General features: G+C 47.3%; 1 long non-coding RNA gene across 10 annotated transcripts; it reads right to left on the reverse strand.

The window, feature by feature from the left end:
* Positions 1 to 13999: 13999 nt before the first annotated feature.
* Positions 14000 to 20030, reverse strand: LOC123059899 (uncharacterized). 10 transcript variants are annotated; one of them, XR_006427639.1, is made up of 10 exons: positions 19494 to 20030; positions 19232 to 19307; positions 18679 to 19064; positions 18062 to 18564; positions 17921 to 17981; positions 17666 to 17742; positions 16880 to 17024; positions 15231 to 16701; positions 14591 to 15074; positions 14000 to 14363 (listed from the first exon to the last, which is right to left on the reverse strand). It is a non-coding gene; the product is annotated as an uncharacterized lncRNA (long non-coding RNA). The 10 variants fall into 10 exon arrangements; XR_006427642.1 differs by having other exon boundaries at positions 15231 to 15806; positions 16568 to 16701; positions 16880 to 17742; XR_006427640.1 differs by having other exon boundaries at positions 15231 to 15815; positions 16568 to 16701; positions 16880 to 17742.
* Between the last annotated feature and the right edge of the window lie 1554 nt (positions 20031 to 21584).

Raw genomic sequence — 21584 nt, forward strand, 5'->3', positions numbered from 1 at the left:
GGAAACTAAGCATCCGAGATCAGTAATAATAACATAAAGAAAATCCATAATCTAATTAATTAGTCAGTAAGAGAACGATCTATGTGAGCCACCTTTAATCGATTGGGAGAGCTTCCATGTTTGCTTTTAGCAAGTTCAGAAAATGCTTTGTTGTACTGTTCGGCAATGCTCAGGCTGGCAGCCTACAAATTAGAAGCAGACATATATGTTTTGTTAGGCAAAAAGGAAAAAGACAATCAAAATCTTATTTGAAGGAACAACTCCTCCATCGAGATTTTACAAGAAATATGTGATACCTTGGTGTTGCGTTCAGATTTAAACTACTCAGAGACCTGGTGCCCACGCTGTAAAACAAACTAATCTGTCAGCACTGATGGAGAGCAACACGGGTCGGGAGTGAGTCTCCACCGTCGGTTATGCTGTGAGCGTCCGCGGGCTAAGAGCATCATGGCCAGGCTGAGCTGTGCATAGTACGACGGTGTGGGGCGACGAAGATCAGGAGCAGTGTAGCTTGGGAGAGGGCCGCTGCTATCGGCGCCTTGAGGGCGTCATGGCTGGGCCGCTGGAAGAAGCCGAAGCGACTCATGTCTGACGCATTCGCCAGCACCGTCGCCTGTTGTGGCTGCTGCTCTCCTCCTTCCGTCGATGACGAGGGAGCAGGTGTCTTGACTGCAAACTATATCTGCAGTTGAACATTATTACTTCAATGCAAACAAAAACAAAGAAAGGTATCCAAGTAGAACAATTATCTTTCTACAACCATCATTTCTATCTTCCAACAGAATGAGAAAATATCTTGAATTAAAGTAACAATGATCTTGAAGCAAAATGCATGAAGTTGGTGTCAACCTGATGCATGTAACAAATACTGGATCCTCTCTCGTTTGGTATTCCCTCACAGCCTTACTGAACTTTCATAAAACACCTTGCAGGCATAGATAAAAAAGTATTTGCACATGTAAATAGATGAGCTGAAGAGAGAGGGCAGGAGGCAAGGGGGAAAGCCAGGTGTGGCATCTTGTGCTTTTCCATGGCCGCCTGCACCTCGGGGCGGCAGCTGCCCTCTGACAGAGAGAGGGAGAGATGTAGAGGGATAGAGAGAGGGACTCACCAACGCGTGGAGCTTGGCAGCCAAAACGGAAGGGAAGCCGGCCCCAATGACCTCCTCCGCCTTCTATGCTAGTCACCACCACTCGCTCCTGCGCGAGATGTAGGAGAGCGCACACGAGGCAGCCGTAGTTAGGCCTCTCCATCTTCTCCGGCCGCTGCAAACCATGGTGGAAGGTGGGCGGACGAGCTCCTCTCCATCTTCTCCGCCCGCTGCGGGGAGAGAAGGTTACGGGCAGGTCGAGATGGAGCAACGCCGGTCGCCTCCGGATGCGGCGGCTCTAGCGAGATGGGAAGAGTGGAGGGAGGCGGCAGCTGCGCTAGGAGTAGAGAGCGCCGAGCGGGGAAGGAGGGACGCGGGGACCGCTCCGACCCGGCCGCCCTCCATGGGGTCGCCGCCGAGGCGCGCGGATGGAGGAGGAGACGAGGACGCGGCGGCGCGGATGGAGGAGGAGGCGAGGACGCGGCTAGGGTTCGTGGGGAAGACGCGGTCTGCGCGGTCTCGCTCCTGCCCGCGCTGCCTGCCTTTTTGGCCCGCTGGAACTAAAATGCCCTCGGTGGGATGCAGAATTTACAAACGGTGGCATAGCGATTATATGGGGCGACGTGGAGGGCGTGGTCGTGACTACGAGTCTAGGAGGGTTTATATGTTCAATCTAAGGATCGTACTTTTACCGATTAATGAAGGGTCCACAAAATTAATGGTCAGATGTTTCTGATTAACGTGGGATTTCCTAGCTATTTCTCTAATTTTGACCCGGGAAGCTGCTTTTTTTTCAATAAGCATTGGGGGAGGCTCTTTTGTTGTCACCTAAGTATAATTAAAAGAAACCTTTTATCTACTGGGCAATCCTTTCTTTTAGGGATCTACTGAACAATCAAGAGTCCAAGTTACCAAGGTTTTAGATCATAACTGTTGTGGGTCACTTTTAGTTATAAGTATCTAAGGATTGTAGTTATTTACCGATTGTTAGAATAAATCCGAGGCATACCTTCGATCATCCGAGTAACAAGCAATCACACGAGCACGACACCGGGATTTGTTAACGAGGTTAACCGATATAGCTACATCCCGGGGCATGACTACGGGCGCTCCTCCCCATGACACCGTCACAATACCGCACACCGGCTACCCGGGCGCCGGCACACGCCGCCGGCTCCCCCTTGCGCGCATGTGCTATTATGTTGGCATAGGTTACATCGTGTGTCTACCCCCGCTATATAAGAGAGGCCTAGGATACAAGTGCCCTAATTGAACACGACTCCATATCCTATCTAAACACAATACAAATAGAAGTCCAACTGTAACCTACCTTGTACACAATATTCGACACAATTCTAACAAACTCCACCTTGGCGAATATTCTCCACCACCTTGAATTTGTCAATGCGTCAAACTTCCATGTACATTGGGCTTGAGCTTATCCTATGAGTACTGCTGCTACTCCAAAGACCCCATATGACTCCACCTGCAACTTGTAGTCCCTTCTTTTCTTGACCAGAGTCAACACTCGAACGAAATTAAGTTCCACATTACTCTAGTTTGCACTCCCAACTTCCAGAGTATCAGTCCAACGCCATCACACACTGATCACTGACCTGCGTGAAATTGAACAACTCACATATTGGGTGTCACATATAAGAGTTACCTGAACTCAATATCACCGCTCCTTTCTTGACCGCCCGTCTGAAACTTGAAGGAATTTCACCGTTGCTTGTAGTCATCCCGAGTCAAATTTACAGTTGTCTCACCACATGTATGACCACCAGAGCCCTGGCCCGTCTCCATGTCCCATGCGCGCTGCACGCCTCGCTGCTATTACCGCGTCGAGCCTCCGCTGTCTCGGTCGAATCTCAAGGGTCGCAAAACCACACCACTCAACCCCCACTGTAGAGTACCACCGATCATCACCGACCGATGACGAGTTTCACGCTTCCATCAGACCACTGGACTCCAGTCCGAACTGCATGTCACTCGCTTTTTTCCACTGAATAGGCTTCGACTCTCTGTCGACTTACGCCGTAGCCCCTCAATCCAGCTCCACCTTCAACATGACTCCATGGTGGTTGATCAATCCACCCCATGCTTCATCGACTTCAAGCTCCGTGTATACAACACCTTGAATCAACCCCGTGCCACAGTCTTGTCGAAACCACACAAGCCCTCGGGGCCTGCACCACGTGTTTCCACGCCCCAGAGGTCGGTCACCATCAGCATCACGCTCCTATGCCGTCATCGCCGATCCCACCACCGTCTTCTGTATCAACCGACTCACGTCGATCCGTCAGACTATCCAAGTCTTGACCCAGCCGAAGTTATCCGACTGCATGACACACTCGAGACTCCCAAATCGTCTTCCGCGGATCTCCATCCATCACATGATAATTCCATTTTAGCTGACATGACTTTCTGCAACGCCTTCAAGCATCTCTATTGCGCCAACAAATCTTTCATCTTTGTCTTCCATAACCCAAGGTTTTCAGTTCCATGAACTTCTCCACCTCAAACCCGGTACCCGTTGACGCCATAGTTCTTTGTACGGCTGACCCTGCGAAAAATTATCCCAGCTTTGCACATGATGCTCAAGTACACAAACAGAACCGAACATGGTATGCTTCCATGTACTAGTTGCAATTCAACCAAGCCTGCACGTGACGTGCTATTGGCTCAATCCCGATGCTAGTGTTGTCTTGCTAAGTCTCTGCTTTCCAATGGATGCACAACGTGATGGTCTTTTTCCCTCCGCTCAAAACGATCTGTTTGTGCCTCTTTCCGTGTCCTACACGAGAACCTGGTCCTCTCTTTTTCTTTTCCAAAACAAATCTCACTACGGCTTCCCGATCAGCCTGGCCACGTCCTTGCGCTTCCACGTATGCCCTCACGCTTCCAGACCGGCTAGCATCGCTAGCCCTCCAGGCTCCAAGCCTGCCGCCCCAGCACACCATGCCGCACAGGGCTCAGCCAGCCACGCGCTTTTCCAGGCGGCCTCCAAAGCCGAGCCGAGCCATCTAATCTGGTCCTCCCTCGTTCCAGTCGCTGATTTCTAATTCCAATCGATCTCAACTGCTTCGATTAATAGCTTGATCATGCCGAGTACGACCTTTCGACCGCTTCCAACTCGACCATCGTTATTAAACGAATTGGATTTCCTCGCATCAACTCCACGCAAATTCCTCAACATCAACTCAATCACAGCCTCCGAACAACCTAGCTCTGATACCACTTGTTAGAATAAATCCGAGGCATACCTTCGATCATCCGAGTAACAAGCAATCACACGAGCACGACACCGAGATTTGTTAACGAGGTTCACCGATATGGCTACATCCCTGGGGCATGACTACGGGCGCTCCTCCCCGGGACACCGTCACAATACCACACACCGGCCACCCGGGCGCCGGCACACGCCGCCCGCTCCCCCTTGCGCGCCTGTGCTATTATGTTGGCATAGGTTACATCGTGTGTCTACCCCCGCTATATAAGAGAGGCGTAGGATACAAGTGTCCTACTTGGACACGACTCCATATCCTATCTAAGCACAATACAACTACAAGTCCAACTGTAACCTACCTTGTACACAATATTCGACACAATTCTAACAAACTCCACCTTGGCGAATATTCTCCACCACCTTGAATTTGTCAATGCGTCAAACTTCCATGTACATTGGGCTTGAGCTTATCCCATGAGTACTGCTGCTACTCCAAAGACTCCATATGACTCCACCTGCAACTTGTAGTCCCTTCTTTTCTTGACCAGAGTCAACACTCGAACGAAATTAAGTTCCACATTACTCTAGTTTGCGCTCCCAACTTCCAGAGTATCAGTCCAACACCATCACACACTGATCAGTGACCTGCGTGAAATTGAACAACTCACATATTGGATGTCACATATAAGAGTTACCTGAACTCAATATCACCGCTCCTTTCTTGACCGCCTGTCTGAAACTTGAAGGAATTTCACTGTTGCTTGTAGTCATCCCGAGTCAAATTTACAGTTGTCTCACCACATGTATGACCACCAGAGCCCTGGCCCGTCTCCATGTCCCATGCGCGCTGCACGCCTCGCTGCTATTACCGCGTCGAGCCTCTGCTGTCTCGGTCGAGTCTCAAGGGTCGCAAAACCACACCACTCAACCCCCACTGCAGAGTACCACCGATCATCACCGACCGATGACGAGTTTCACGCTTCCATCAGACCACTGGACTCCAGTCCGAACTGCATGTCACTCGCTTTTTTCCACTGAATAGGCTTCGACTCTCTGTCGACTTACGCCGTAGCCCCTCAATCCAGCTCCACCTTCAACATGACTCCATGGTGGTTGATCAATCCACCCCATGCCTCATCGACTTCAAGCTCCGTGTATACAACACCTTGAATCAACCCCGTGCCACAGTCTTGTCGAAACCACACAAGCCCTCGGGGCCTGCACCACGTGTTTCCACGCCCCAGAGGTCGGTCACCATCAGCATCACGCTCCTATGCCGTCATCGCCGATCCCACCACCGTCTTCTGTATCAACCGACTCACGTCGATCCGTCAGACTATCCAAGTCTTGACCCAGCCGAAGTTATCCGACTGCATGACACACTCGAGACTCCCAAATCGTCTTCCGCGGATCTCCATCCATCACATGATAATTCCATTTTAGCTGACATGACTTTCTGCAACGCCTTCAAGCATCTCTATTGCGCCAACAAATCTTTCATCTTTGTCTTCCATAACCCAAGGTTTTCAGTTCCATGAACTTCTCCACCTCAAACCCGGTACCCGTTGACGCCATAGTTCTTTGTACGGCTGACCCTGCGAAAAATTATCCCAGCTTTGCACATGATGCTCAAGTACACAAAAAGAACCGAACATGGTATGCTTCCATGTACTAGTTGCAATTCAACCAAGCCTGCACGTGACGTGCTATTGGCTCAATCCCGATGCTAGTGTTGTCTTGCTAAGTCTCTGCTTTCCAATGGATGCACAACGTGATGGTCTTTTTCCCTCCGCTCAAAACGATCTGTTTGTGCCTCTTTCCGTGTCCTACACGAGAACCTGGTCCTCTCTTTTTCTTTTCCAAAACAAATCTCACTACGGCTTCCCGATCAGCCTGGCCACGTCCTTGCGCTTCCACGTATGCCCTCACGCTTCCAGACCGGCTAGCATCGCTAGCCCTCCAGGCTCCAAGCCTGCCGCCCCAGCAAACCATGCCGCACAGGGCTCAGCCAGCCACGCGCTTTTCCAGGCGGCCTCCAAAGCCGAGCCGAGCCATCTAATCTGGTCCTCCCTCGTTCCAGTCGCTGATTTCTAATTCCAATCGATCTCAACTGCTTCGATTAATAGCTTGATCATGCCGAGTACGACCTTTCGACCGCTTCCAACTCGACCATCGTTATTAAACGAATTGGATTTCCTCGCATCAACTCCACGCAAATTCCTCAACATCAACTCAATCACAGCCTCCGAACAACCTAGCTCTGATACCACTTGTTAGAATAAATCCGAGGCATACCTTCGATCATCCGAGTAACAAGCAATCACACGAGCACGACACCGAGATTTGTTAACGAGGTTCACCGATATGGCTACATCCCTGGGGCATGACTACGGGCGCTCCTCCCCGGGACACCGTCACAATACCACACACCGGCCACCCGGGCGCCGGCACACGCCGCCCGCTCCCCCTTGCGCGCCTGTGCTATTATGTTGGCATAGGTTACATCGTGTGTCTACCCCCGCTATATAAGAGAGGCGTAGGATACAAGTGTCCTACTTGGACACGACTCCATATCCTATCTAAGCACAATACAACTACAAGTCCAACTGTAACCTACCTTGTACACAATATTCGACACAATTCTAACAAACTCCACCTTGGCGAATATTCTCCACCACCTTGAATTTGTCAATGCGTCAAACTTCCATGTACATTGGGCTTGAGCTTATCCCATGAGTACTGCTGCTACTCCAAAGACTCCATATGACTCCACCTGCAACTTGTAGTCCCTTCTTTTCTTGACCAGAGTCAACACTCGAACGAAATTAAGTTCCACATTACTCTAGTTTGCGCTCCCAACTTCCAGAGTATCAGTCCAACACCATCACACACTGATCACTGACCTGCGTGAAATTGAACAACTCACATATTGGATGTCACATATAAGAGTTACCTGAACTCAATATCACCGCTCCTTTCTTGACCGCCTGTCTGAAACTTGAAGGAATTTCACTGTTGCTTGTAGTCATCCCGAGTCAAATTTACAGTTGTCTCACCACATGTATGACCACCAGAGCCCTGGCCCGTCTCCATGTCCCATGCGCGCTGCACGCCTCGCTGCTATTACCGCGTCGAGCCTCTGCTGTCTCGGTCGAGTCTCAAGGGTCGCAAAACCACACCACTCAACCCCCACTGCAGAGTACCACCGATCATCACCGACCGATGACGAGTTTCACGCTTCCATCAGACCACTGGACTCCAGTCCGAACTGCATGTCACTCGCTTTTTTCCACTGAATAGGCTTCGACTCTCTGTCGACTTACGCCGTAGCCCCTCAATCCAGCTCCACCTTCAACATGACTCCATGGTGGTTGATCAATCCACCCCGTGCCTCATCGACTTCAAGCTCCGTGTATACAACACCTTGAATCAACCCCGCGCCACAGTCTTGTCGAAACCACACAAGCCCTCGGGGCCTGCACCACGTGTTTCCACGCCCCAGAGGTCGGTCACCATCAGCATCACGCTCCTATGCCGTCATCGCCGATCCCACCACTGTCTTCTATATCAATCGACTCACGTCGATCCGTCAGACTATCCAAGTCTTGACCCAGCCGAAGTTATCCGACTGCATGACACACTCGAGACTCCCAAATCGTCTTCCGCGGATCTCCATCCATCACATGATAATTCCATTTTAGCTGACATGACTTTCTGCAACACCTTCAAGCATCTCTATTGCGCCAACAAATCTTTCATCTTTGTCTGCCATAACCCAAGGTTTTCAGTTCCATGAACTTCTCCACCTCAAACCCGGTACCCGTTGAGGCCATAGTTCTTTGTACGGCTGACCCTGCGAAAAATTATCCCAGCTTTGCACATGATGCTCAAGTACACAAACAGAACCGAACATGGTATGCTTCCATGTACTAGTTGCAATTCAACCAAGCCTGCATGTGACGTGCTATTGGCTCAATCCCGATGCTAGTGTTGTCTTATTAAGTCTCTGCTTTCCAATGGATGCACAACGTGATGGTCTTTTTCCCTCCGCTCAAAACGATCTGTTTGTGCCTCTTTCCGTGTCCTACACGAGAACCTGGTCCTCTCTTTTTCTTTTCCAAAACAAATCTCACTACGGCTTCCCGATCAGCCTGGCCACGTCCTTGCGCTTCCACGTATGCCCTCACGCTTCCAGACCGGCTAGCATCGCTAGCCCTCCAGGCTCCAAGCCTGCCACCCCAGCACGCCAGGCCGCACAGGGCTCAGCCAGCCACGCGCTTTTCCAGGCGGCCTCCAAAGCCGAGCCGAGCCATCTGATCTGGTCCTCCCTCGTTCCAGTCGCTGATTTCTAATTCCAATCGATCTCAACTGCTTCGATTAATAGCTTGATCATGCCGAGTACGACCTTTCGACCGCTTCCAACTCGACCATCGTTATTAAACGAATTGGATTTCCTCGCATCAACTCCACGCAAATTCCTCAACATCAACTCAATCACAGCCTCCGAACAACCTAGCTCTGATACCACTTGTTAGAATAAATCCGAGGCATACCTTCGATCATCCGAGTAACAAGCAATCACACGAGCACGACACCGAGATTTGTTAACGAGGTTCACCGATATGGCTACATCCCTGGGGCATGACTATGGGCGCTCCTCCCCGGGACACCGTCACAATACCACACACCGGCCACCCGGGCGCCGGCACACGCTGCCCGCTCCCCCTTGCGCGCCTGTGCTATTATGTTGGCATAGGTTACATCGTGTGTCTACCCCCGCTATATAAGAGAGGCGTAGGATACAAGTGTCCTACTTGGACACGACTCCATATCCTATCTAAGCACAATACAACTACAAGTCCAACTGTAACCTACCTTGTACACAATATTCGACACAATTCTAACAAACTCCACCTTGGTGAATATTCTCCACCACCTTGAATTTGTCAGTGCGTCAAACTTCCATGTACATTGGGCTTGAGCTTATCCCATGAGTACTGCTGCTACTCCAAAGACTCCATATGACTCCACCTACAACTTGTAGTCCCTTCTTTTCTTGACCAGAGTCAACACTCGAACGAAATTAAGTTCCACATTACTCTAGTTTGCGCTCCCAACTTCCAGAGTATCAGTCCAACGCCATCACACACTGATCACTGACCTGCGTGAAATTGAACAACTCACATATTGGGTGTCACATATAAGAGTTACCTGAACTCAATATCACCGCTCCTTCGTTGACCGCATGTCTGAAACTTGAAGGAATTTCACCGTTGCTTGTAGTCATCCCGAGTCAAATTCACAGTTGTCTCACCACATGTATGACCACCAGAGCCCTGGCCCGTCTCCATGTCCCATGCGCGCTGCACGCCTCGCTGCTATTACCGCGTCGAGCCTCCGCTGTCTCGGTCGAGTCTCAAGGGTCGCAAAACCACACCACTCAACCCCCACTACAGAGTACCACCGATCATCACCGACCGATGACGAGTTTCACGCTTCCATCAGACCACTGGACTCCAGTCTGAACTGCATGTCACTCGCTTTTTTCCAATGAATAGGCTTCAACTCTCTGTCGACTTACGCCGTAGCCCCTCAATCCAGCTCCACCTTCAACATGACTCCATGTTGGTTGATCAATCCACCCCGCGCCTCATCGACTTCAAGCTCCATGTATACAACACCTTGAATCAACCCCACGCCATAGTCTTGTCGAAACCACACAAGCCCTCGGGGCCTGCACCACGTGTTTCCACGCCCCAGAGGTCGGTCACCATCAGCATCACGCTCCTATGCCGTCATCGCCGATCCCACCATCGTCTTCTGTATCAAGCGACTCACGTCGATCCGTCAGACTATCCAAGTCTTGACCCAGCCGAAGTTATCCGACTGCATGACACACTCGAGACTCCCAAATCGTCTTCCACGAATCTCCATCCATCACATGATAATTCCATCTTAGCTGACATGACTTTCTGCAACGCCTTCAAGAATCTCTATTGTGGTAACAAATCTTTCATCTTTGTCTGCCATAACCCAAGGTTTTCAGTTCCATGAACTTCTCCACCTCAAACCCGGTACCCGTTGACGCCATAGTTCTTTGTATGGCTGACCCTGCGAAAAATTATCCCAGCTTTGCACATGATGCCCAAGTACACAAACAGAACCGAACGTGGTATGCTTCCATGTACTAGTTGCAATTCAACCAGGCCTGCACGTGACGTGCTATTGGCTCAATCCCGATGCTAGTGTTGTCTTGCTAAGTCTCTGCTTTCCAATGGATGCACAACGTGATGGTCTTTTTCCCTCCGCTCAAAACGATCTGTTTGTGCCTCTTTCCGTGTCCTACACGAGAACCTGGTCCTCTCTTTTTCTTTTCCAAAACAAATCTCACTACGGCTTCCCGATCAGCCTGGCCACGTCGTTGCACTTCCACGTATGCCCTCACGCTTCCAGACCGGCCAGCATCGCTAGCCCTCCAGCCTCCAAGCCTGCCACCCCAGAACGCCATGCCGCACAGGGCTCAGCCAGCCACACGCTTTTCCAGGCGGCCTCCAAAGCCGAGCCGAGCCATCTGATCTGGTGCTCCCTCGTTCCAGTCGCTGATTTCTAATTCCAATCGATCTCAACTGCTTCGATTAATAGCTTGATCATGCCGAGTACGACCTTTCGACCGCTTCCAACTCGACCATCGTTATTAAACGAATTGGATCTCCTCACATCAACTCCACGCAAATTCCTCAAGATCAACTCAATCACAGCCTCCGAACAACCTAGCTCTGATACCACTTGTTAGAATAAATCCGAGGCATACCTTCGATCATCCGAGTAACAAGCAATCACACGAGCACGACACCGAGATTTGTTAACGAGGTTCACCGATATGGCTACATCCCCGGGGCATGACTACGGGCGCTCCTCCCCGTGACACCGTCATAATACCACACACCGGCCACCTGGGCGCCGGCACACGCCGCCCGCTCCCCCTTGCGCGCCTGTGCTATTATGTTGGCATAGGTTACATCGTGTGTCTACCCCCGCTATATAAGAGAGGCCTAGGATACAAGTGTCCTACTTGGACACGACTCCATATCCTATCTAAGCACAATACAACTACAAGTCCAACTGTAACCTACCTTGTACACAATATTCGACACAATTCTAACAAACTCCACCTTGGCGAATATTCTCCACCACCTTGAATTTGTCAATGCGTCAAACTTCCATGTACATTGGGCTTGAGCTTATCCTATGAGTACTGCTGCTACTCCAAACACTCCATATGACTCCACCTGCAACTTGTAGTCCCTTCTTTTCTTGACCAGAGTCAACACTCGAACGAAATTAAGTTCCACATTACTCTAGTTTGCGCTCCCAACTTCCAGAGTATCAGTCCAACGCCATCACACACTAATCACTGACCTGCGTGAAATTGAACAACTCACATATTGAGTGTCACATATAAGAGTTACCTGAATTCAATATCACCGCTCCTTCCTTGACCGCCTGTCTGAAACTTGAAGGAATTTCACCGTTGCTTGTAGTCATCCCGAGTCAAATTCACAGTTGTCTCACCACATGTATGACCACCAGAGCCCTGGCCCGTCTCCATGTCCCGTGCGTGCTGCACGCCTCGCTGCTATTACCGCGTCGAGCCTCCGCTGTCTTGGTCGAGTCTCAAGGGTCGCAAAACCACACCACTCAATCCCCACTGTAGAGTACCACCGATCATCACCGACCGATGACGAGTTTCACGCTTCCATCAGACCACTGGACTCCAGTCCGAACTGCATGTCACTCGCTTTTTTCCACTGAATAGGCTTCGACTCTCTGTCGACTTACGCTGTAGCCCCTCAATCCAGCTCCACCTTCAACATGACTCCATGGTGGTTGATCAATCCACCCCGCGCCTCATCGACTTCAAGCTCCGTGTATACAACACCTTGAATCAACCCCGCGTCATAGTCTTGTCGAAACCACACAAGCCCTCGGGGCCTGCACCACGTGTTTCCACGCCCCAGAGGTCGGTCACCATCAGCATCACGCTCCTATGCCGTCATCGCCGATCCCACCACCATCTTCTATATCAACCGACTCACGTCGATCCGTCAGACTATCCAAGTCTTGACCCAGCCGAAGTTATCCGACTGCATGACACACTTGATTTTGGCAATGTTAAATATTTCAATAATAAGATATGTTTGACATTTCTTAAGATATGTGTATGAATGGCAGCCATGGCAACTTCGTCGCACTTCTCGTCGATGTCGTCATCCATGATTGCTGCCACACTCGAGTTGTTTGGTCAATAATATTCATCTTCACTGCCCACACGCTGTAGTTGGCATCAGTCACCATCAGGTACTGAATGTGGATGTTGGGATGAGACATTACATTGGCGCCACCCGTTCCTCCACCAAGCTGATTTAGCGTCCTACGTCACCTTGTCGTCGTTCTTATTTGCCTTGGAGCTGCAATTGCCGGACTTGTAGTTGCCATATTTTCTTTTTGAGAGGCGACGTGCCATATTGAGCGTGCACTTTGCGCTTCTTTTGTTTATTTTTTTCTACGGGAAGCTGCTCTTTTTTTTTCCTTAATAAGCCCTGGAGGAGGCTCTTTTGTTGTCACATAAGCATAATTAAAAAAAACTTTTATCTGGTGGACAATCCTTTCTTTTAAGGATATCTGCTTAACAATCAAGAGTCCAAGTCACGAAGGTTTTAGATCATAACTGTTGTGGTCCGCTTTCAGTTATAAGTACTAGATGACCCGTTGCGCCAATGGCGCAAAGGCCGAATGCAAGCTAAGTATTGGAAGAGTATGCATTAAAATATGTAAACACAAAATGAAACATGTGGAAATAAGTACAGACTGATGATAGATAGATGGTTGCTCATGATACATGTTTTCTAAGAAGCTTACGGGCGATCATTTACAATGTGATGAGCAAGGCATGTATATAGCCAGAGATATGTTAGACAGATGATCATTTACAATGTGATGAGCAAGGCATGTAGATAGCCAGAGATATGTTAGACAGATGTATCGCTGGACGTTGAGAACAACTTCTCTGAGCCAACTCTTCATAGTAGTAATACTAAGTCATGTAGCAAAGGACTCTTATGATCTGCTTAGATTAGATAGACAATCATGCAGAGGCCTTTGGATGTGCACTTGAAGGCGAAAGCATATGTTCTTTCATCATGGTTGTTCCAAAAGCATACCACACAACAGTCTAAGCAGCAAATAATCGACAATTAAATGCACAGAATGGTCTTAAGGGATTACATAAGATCCAAAAGGATGATAAACATAGAAGTCTTAGTAGGCATCTATACTAATGATAAGTAATATAACAAGGGGCTCTTGCAACTTGCTTATATTGAGTAGACGATCAGGCACAGTCCCTTGGAAGTGCATTTGAAGGCAAAAGCATATACTCGCCCTTCGTTCATGCTAGATGACCCATTGCGCTGATGGCGCAAAGAGCAAGAGCGATCCAAGTGTTCAAACCATGCACGTAAGAATATTTACAGACCAGTGATCAACAAAAGGCATCAATGTTGTGGTCTTCAAGAGAAGATTGGCATCTTTTGTCCCTATTTCCACAACTGATTCAATTGAAGAACTAAATGCAACATCTTAGGACCATATGCTTAATAGCATAGAAAGGGGAGCACTAATGATCGAAAAGCAAGTGCATATGTGTTTGTAGTGAAAAGAGATGCGTGACAACTATCTCTAATCTCATTATAACGTCACTATGCAATGCAGAAACCATAACCAGAATTATTCATATCTGAAACAAACACCAAACACTAAAATTAAACAAAAACATCATTGCCTAATCAGTTTTTCTAGGTTTACTTTGCTGGCCTAACATGACCCAATCAGAAAATAAGAATGAACTTGCTGGAAGGCTATAGGAAATGATTTGACGTTGAGATATTGATTACGGTTGCAACCCTCATTGTTGCATGTCTCTTCCCTGCCCTCGCCTTGGGACAACCTCCAGTGCAGCCATGCCCTCCCTCGCTTCCGGTGCTCCTGTCAAAAAGCCTTCCCCTCTAAGTGATAAATATGATGATAGAGAACACAACTACCCGTTGCTAAAAATTGTGCAGCTATAATAGTCAGAAAGACTTGACAACAAAAAGCTGAAGGAACCACATGTTAAAAAAAAGCTGAAGGGGGACTAAAGCACAACTACCCATTGCTGCAACATAGAAACTGGAGATACAACAATATTATTCTTAGGGTGAAATATTACTCACAACAGCAATATGCAGATTCATTAAAATGGAATGCCATAGTTATCTGTAACATGTAGCAACACTTGAGCTGCAAAATCATCCATTTATCTTGTCGTGAAGGCTACAACTTCGTTACTTGAGAATCATCATTCATTCCTCCATGCGTGTGCAAATTTCAGTGACTACTGACCCCAGTCTCCAACAGGAGCAGTTAAGAGGGGAAACATTTTTTTCCAACTTGATCACAATAGTTTACGTGCAGCCAACTTTCACTGAGTCTATCTGTTCCCATCTCCCCCTCGAAAAGACATGTTCGAATACCAAACAACAGCGATAGTAAATAGTCACATGCCTGTTGTTTGTAAGTATCAACGCACTTGTTGCACGAAAGAGCAATGCAAATTAGCAATTTATACTCGTAGACAAGAGTTGAGTGGTGTCCATCCTTGTAGTGGCTAACCAGATTGACCAAGTTCCTGTGATGAACTCTTATTAGATGTAGAGCCTGAAATGCAATTCAGAGTAGTTCTGTCAATAAGTGACCAGAGTGTTTGGCAAAATGGAGAGATTATTTGGGAAAATTGATTTGATCTAGACGGAAGAGAAAAATAAAACATGCATAAGAATAAGAGGAGAGGAGAGGAGCGGGAAGAAAGCTAACCTCTGCCAAGAACTCATTAACCCCATGAGATGATGATTCTAAGCGTGTTTTGACTGCAACTGGGGTTCCATCTTCCAAGTAGCCAAAATAGACTACTCCAATCTGACCTTTACCAATGGACATCTCAAAGTTATTTGTGATGGTCGTTGTTTGCAACTGAACTGACAGTTACCGATTGCATAGAGACAACATCTCTATTATCTTCTTTTGAGTTATTTCCATTCAACGGTCCGACAGAAGGATCCGCATAGGTGTACTATACTATTAGCAACCAAGAACACGACTCACTATATTTTCTTGAACAATAATTAGACAAGTACTCGGTTTCCAGTCAATAGAAATCACCATTTTTAGTTATTCTTGCAAAGGCATAGGGTAACAATTACGACCACAACCAAAAGTACAGAAAATACAACGGTAGCCATTTGAAGCCAATATAAATGAGCTCCCGGATGGTGGCGTCGACGGTGTCAAGTTTGGCTTTAGGCGTGAGCATCTTCACCTCCTACACGATCAACCTCTACTTATAATAATCCGAAGATTGGGGTCATAGCGGACGCAACCGAGTTTGTGCCGCTGCAACAACTATATCTACTTCATCAATTACAATTACTTTATCAATTAAACATACTTCATTGATTAGAAAGTGAAAACAAACAGTCTGCATTGGACATGTAAAAATTCTCTTCATATATCTCAAGCTGTTGCACCATATAAAAAGAAATGTTATAAATAAACTGAAGGGTGAGTTTGTATGTTGATGCATCCCTGATGAGATAATTTGGCTCAAATGGCAAATACAGATCAAGAAACTGAGCATGCAAAATTTTATAGCTCAAGGGCCTATAAAATGCCACCATACTCTAGCATGCTTGAAAAAATTATACTTAATCAATGTGACAATATCCGGTCCTTGTAGAACGGAACTAATTCTATACATATTACCCAAACACAGGGCATCAATGTCATGTATAAGAGAATAATTGACAATCGATGAATGTTGGAGGCATAGCAATGCTATGTTTGGAAAGCCAGAGATTGGGGCAAAACAGTTATTGGCAGCAAATAATGAGGCGCCTTAAAAAGTATTTCTACATACTCAACTTCATCATGATCTTTTGTTACTATTGGCACCGTAACAAACAAACAAATTGTCCTTTTTGGAGAATTAAAGGAGATCTATAGTAATTTTATAATACGGAAGTTCATAGCAATCAAACATCAAGATGCAAGCTTGCCATTTTAAAATATATACAGCAGTACACCATGGCTATTTTAGATATTCAGTTATATTCAAAAAAGCATGACGCGCGTTCAACTTGTTACTGAAAAGGAACCTTGTTCCAGCAGAACATGTAATGATCCATAATAAATATAATAAATGTTCACTGAGTTCATTGGTTCAGGTATCGTGGTTCCACATGATGGTGATGCATAAGAACGTTTCTTTTTTGAGAATTTAGTAGCAAACCTGCAATGCACAAAAAGATCAAATGGTTAGCAAACCTGCTGTTCGTCCTGAAGCTAGTTCAGTAAGAGAGAACATTTAGCAACAAAAGTATAAACTTCTTTTAGAAGGTTGCAGCGAGCATGCAATGCATTGCAATGAATAATATAAAAAAACATGAGGCGTGTGTTTAGATGGTTACTGGAAAAAGGACCTCACAATGTTCCAACGGAACATGTAGTGATCTATAAACATAGTCGATGTTATCTGGATTCCTTGGTTCAGATCTCATGGCTCAACAAGACGGTGCTGCAAAAGCATGATTTTTTGAGAAATTAGTACCAAACCTGCAATGCAATCAGATTGTCAGCAAACCTGCCATACGTCCCGAAGATAGTTTGCGGCTATTGTTATAGCATAAACAAAAGCAGAAGGGAATGCCATAATTAAATGACAACTTAATGTTCAAACATCACACCAATGATAGGTAGAAATACAGAGTGTATCTGTAACAGTACATGTCCCCAATGACAGACTGAGTCATGTTCCTCCACTTCTTCAAGTTTCTTGCAATTTCACCTATTTTTCATTGCTTCAATATTAATTATCAAGGGAATGGGACTATGATGAACAACCGAGCACTAAAGTTTAATACAAACAGCCTTCCACAAAGCAGATTGAAGGTATACAAGCACAAACAGCACACATGCATGTAATATTTTGATGGACTTATATTATGTATTTAGTTATCAAATTGCACCTTAATGCAACTATATCGGCCATGGGTCTCCCCCTTTTTGAAAAGCACCCAGAAAACTAGATATAAAAATAACATGTATAGATCCATACAGAAAGCAAACAGAAAACTAATGTAAACTAACTTATCTGAAAAGGAGAAAAAGCAATATTCAGTTCAGTTGTTTGTTAACCGCTCTGTACCAAAGAGTGTTGGAAATAAAAAGAAAGGAGAAAGCAGGGAAGATGCCACCATGAGAACCAAATCGATCCAGAATATGTTTTCCTCATGTCAGTCTCCTCCCTCCTCCGTGGCTAATACTCCTCATGCTGGCCAAAACAACAAATCAAAGCATCAAAGTTAGAAACTAAAGAGAGAGAGAGAGACGGTAGGGAAGATACCACAGAGAAAAACTAAATCGAACCACCATACTCTGTTTTTAGCAAGCACCATACTAAGACTAAATATGTTAAAGAAAAATAGGAAAAGAATATACTATATACTCACCGCTACCATTCTTTGTATTCCCCCAAAAAAATAACACTCTTCTCTCCCCCTTAGAAATAGCCTGATGCCAAAGGGATCATAGTTAAGCACTATAGTGTAATAACAGTGAAAATATTTACTGAAGTATCAAAAGCACCATACCTAGGGCAGGGAAATCTGTGCAAATTTGACATAAGAGAGTGTAGACTTGTCTTGAATAAAACAATTATATGAGATGTGCCTTCTTCCTATTGCCATTCAATCAACCATGTCACCACTGTCCTCACAAACTGGAACTCCCCTGCCTCCCTTTTCCACTCATACATGACCAAAGAAAACCATGAACATAGCCAAACCAGATCAGATCCGGGCTCAATTCACGCAAATGCATATACAAAAATCTTAAGAATGCACAAAGAGCTTTTAGATATGCACCACCTGGGGGCATTCATAGAAGGTGAAGTTTTGAGATAAACTTGGAAACTAAGCATCTGAGATCAGTAATAATAACATAAAGAAAATCCATAATCTAATTAATTAGTCAGTAAGAGAACGATCTATGTGAGCCACCTTTAATCGATGAATTAGGGAGAGCTTCCATGTTTGCTTTTAGCAAGTTCAGAAAATGCTTTGCTGTACTGTTCGGCAATGCTCAGGCTGGCAGCCTACAAATTAGAAGCAGACATATATGTTTTGTTAGGCAAAAAGGAAAAAGACAATCAAAATCTTATTTGAAGGAACAACTCCTCCATCGAGATTTTACAAGAAATATGTGATACCTTGGTGTTGCGTTCAGATTTAAACTACTCAGAGACCTGGTGCCCACGCTGTAAAACAAACTAATTCGTCAGCACTGATGGAGAGCAACACGGGTTGGGAGTGAGTCGCCACCGTCGGTTACGCTGTGAGCGACCGCGGGCTAAGAGCATCATGGCCAGGCTGAGCTGTGCATAGTACGACGGTGTGGGGCGACGAAGATCAGGAGCAGTGTAGCTTGGGAGAGGGCCGCTGCTATCGGCGGCTTGAGGGCGTCATGGCTGGGCCGCTGGAAGAAGCCGAAGCGACTCATGTCTGACGCATTCGCCAGCACCGTCGCCTGTTGTGGCTGCTGCTCTCCTCCTTTCGTCGATGACGAGGGAGCAGGTGTCTTGACTGCAAACTATATCTGCAGTTGAACATTATTACTTCAATGCAAACAAAAACAAAGAAAGGTATCCAAGTAGAACAATTATCTTTCTACAACCATCATTTCTATCTTCCAACAGAATGAGAAAATATCTTGAATTAAAGTAACAATGATCTTGAAGCAAAATGCATGAAGTTGGTGTCAACCTGATGCATGTAACAGATACTGGATCCTCTCTCGTTTGGTATTCCCTCACAGCCTTACTGAACTTTCATCAAACACCTTGCAGGCATAGATAAAAAAGTATTTGCACATGTAAATAGATGAGCTGAAGAGAGAGGGCAGGAGGCAAGGGGGAAAGCCAGGTGTGGCATCTTGTGTTTTTCCATGGCCGCCTGCACCTCGGGGCGGCAGCTGCCCTCTGACAAAGAGAGGGAGAGATGTAGAGGGATAGAGAGAGGGACTCACCAACGCGTGGAGCTTGGCAGCCAAAACGGAAGGGAAGCCGGCCCCAATGACCTCCTCCACCTTCTATGCTAGTCACCACCACTCGCTCCCACGCGAGATGCAGGAGAGCGCACACGAGGCAGCCGTAGTTCGGCCTCTCCATCTTCTCCGGCCGCTGCAAACCATGGTGGAAGGTGGGCGGACGAGCTCATCTCCATCTTCTCCGCCCGCTGCGGGGAGAGAAGGTTACGGGCAGGTCGAGATGGAGCAACGCCGGTCGCCTCCGGATGCGGCGGCTCTAGCGAGATGGGAAGAGTGGAGGGAGGCGGCAGCTGCGCTGGGAGTAGAGAGCGCCGAGCGGGGAAGGAGGGACGCGGGGACTGCTCCGACCCGGCCGCCCTCCATGGGGTCGCCGCCGAGGCGCGCGGATGGAGGAGGAGACGAGGACGCGGCGGCGCGGATGGAGGAGGAGGCGAGGACGCGGCTAGGGTTCGTGGGGAAGACGCGGTCTGCGCGGTCTCGCTCCTGCCCGCGCTGCCTGCCTTTTTGGCCCGCTGGAACTAAAATGCCCTCGGCGGGATGCAGAATTTACAAACGGTGGCATAGCGATTATATGGGGCGACGTGGAGGGCGTGGTCGTGACTACGAGTCTAGGAGGGTTTATATGTTCAATCTAAGGATCGTACTTTTACCGATTAATGAAGGGTCCACAAAATTAATGGTCAGATGTTTCTGATTAACGTGGGATTTCCTAGCTATTTCTCTAATTTTGACCCGGGAAGCTGCTTTTTTTTCAATAAGCATTGGGGGAGGCTCTTTTGTTGTCACCTAAGTATAATTAAAAGAAACCTTTTATCTACTGGGCAATCCTTTCTTTTAGGGATCTACTGAACAATCAAGAGTCCAAGTTACCAAGGTTTTAGATCATAACTGTTGTGGGTCACTTTTAGTTATAAGTATCTAAGGATTGTAGTTATTTACCGATTGTTAGAATAAATCCGAGGCATACCTTCGATCATCCGAGTAACAAGCAATCACACGAGCACGACACCGGGATTTGTTAACGAGGTTAACCGATATAGCTACATCCCGGGGCATGACTACGGGCGCTCCTCCCCGTGACACCGTCACAATACCGCACACCGGCTACCCGGGCGCCGGCACACGCCGCCGGCTCCCCCTTGCGCGCATGTGCTATTATGTTGGCATAGGTTACATCGTGTGTCTACCCCCGCTATATAAGAGAGGCCTAGGATACAAGTGTCCTAATTGAACACGACTCCATATCCTATCTAAACACAATACAAATAGAAGTCCAACTGTAACCTACCTTGTACACAATATTCGACACAATTCTAACAAACTCCACCTTGGCGAATATTCTCCACCACCTTGAATTTGTCAATGCGTCAAACTTCCATGTACATTGGGCTTGAGCTTATCCTATGAGTACTGCTGCTACTCCAAAGACTCCATATGACTCCACCTGCAACTTGTAGTCCCTTCTTTTCTTGACCAGAGTCAACACTCGAACGAAATTAAGTTCCACATTACTCTAGTTTGCGCTCCCAACTTCCAGAGTATCAGTCCAACGCCATCACACACTGATCACTGAACTGCGTGAAATTGAACAACTCACATATTCGGTGTCACATATAAGAGTTACCTGAACTCAATATCACCGCTCCTTTCTTGACCGCCTGTCTGAAACTTGAAGGAATTTCACCGTTGCTTGTAGTCATCCCGAGTCAAATTTACAGTTGTCTCACCACATGTATGACCACCAGAGCCCTGGCCCGTCTCCATGTCCCATGCGCGCTGCACGCCTCGCTGCTATTACCGCGTCGAGCCTCCGCTATCTCGGTCGAGTCTGAAGGGTCGCAAAACCACACCACTCAACCCCCACTGCAGAGTACCACCGATCATCACCGACCGATGACGAGTTTCACGCTTCCATCAGACCACTGGACTCCAGTCCGAACTGCATGTCACTCGCTTTTTTCCACTGAATAGGCTTCGACTCTCTGTCGACTTACGCCGTAGCCCCTCAATCCAGCTCCACCTTCAACATGACTCCATGGTGGTTGATCAATCCACCCCGTGCCTCATCGA

Source organism: Triticum aestivum, chromosome 3A (assembly GCF_018294505.1).
Source record: "Triticum aestivum cultivar Chinese Spring chromosome 3A, IWGSC CS RefSeq v2.1, whole genome shotgun sequence".
In the NCBI taxonomy this organism is placed as follows: domain Eukaryota; kingdom Viridiplantae; phylum Streptophyta; class Magnoliopsida; order Poales; family Poaceae; genus Triticum; species Triticum aestivum.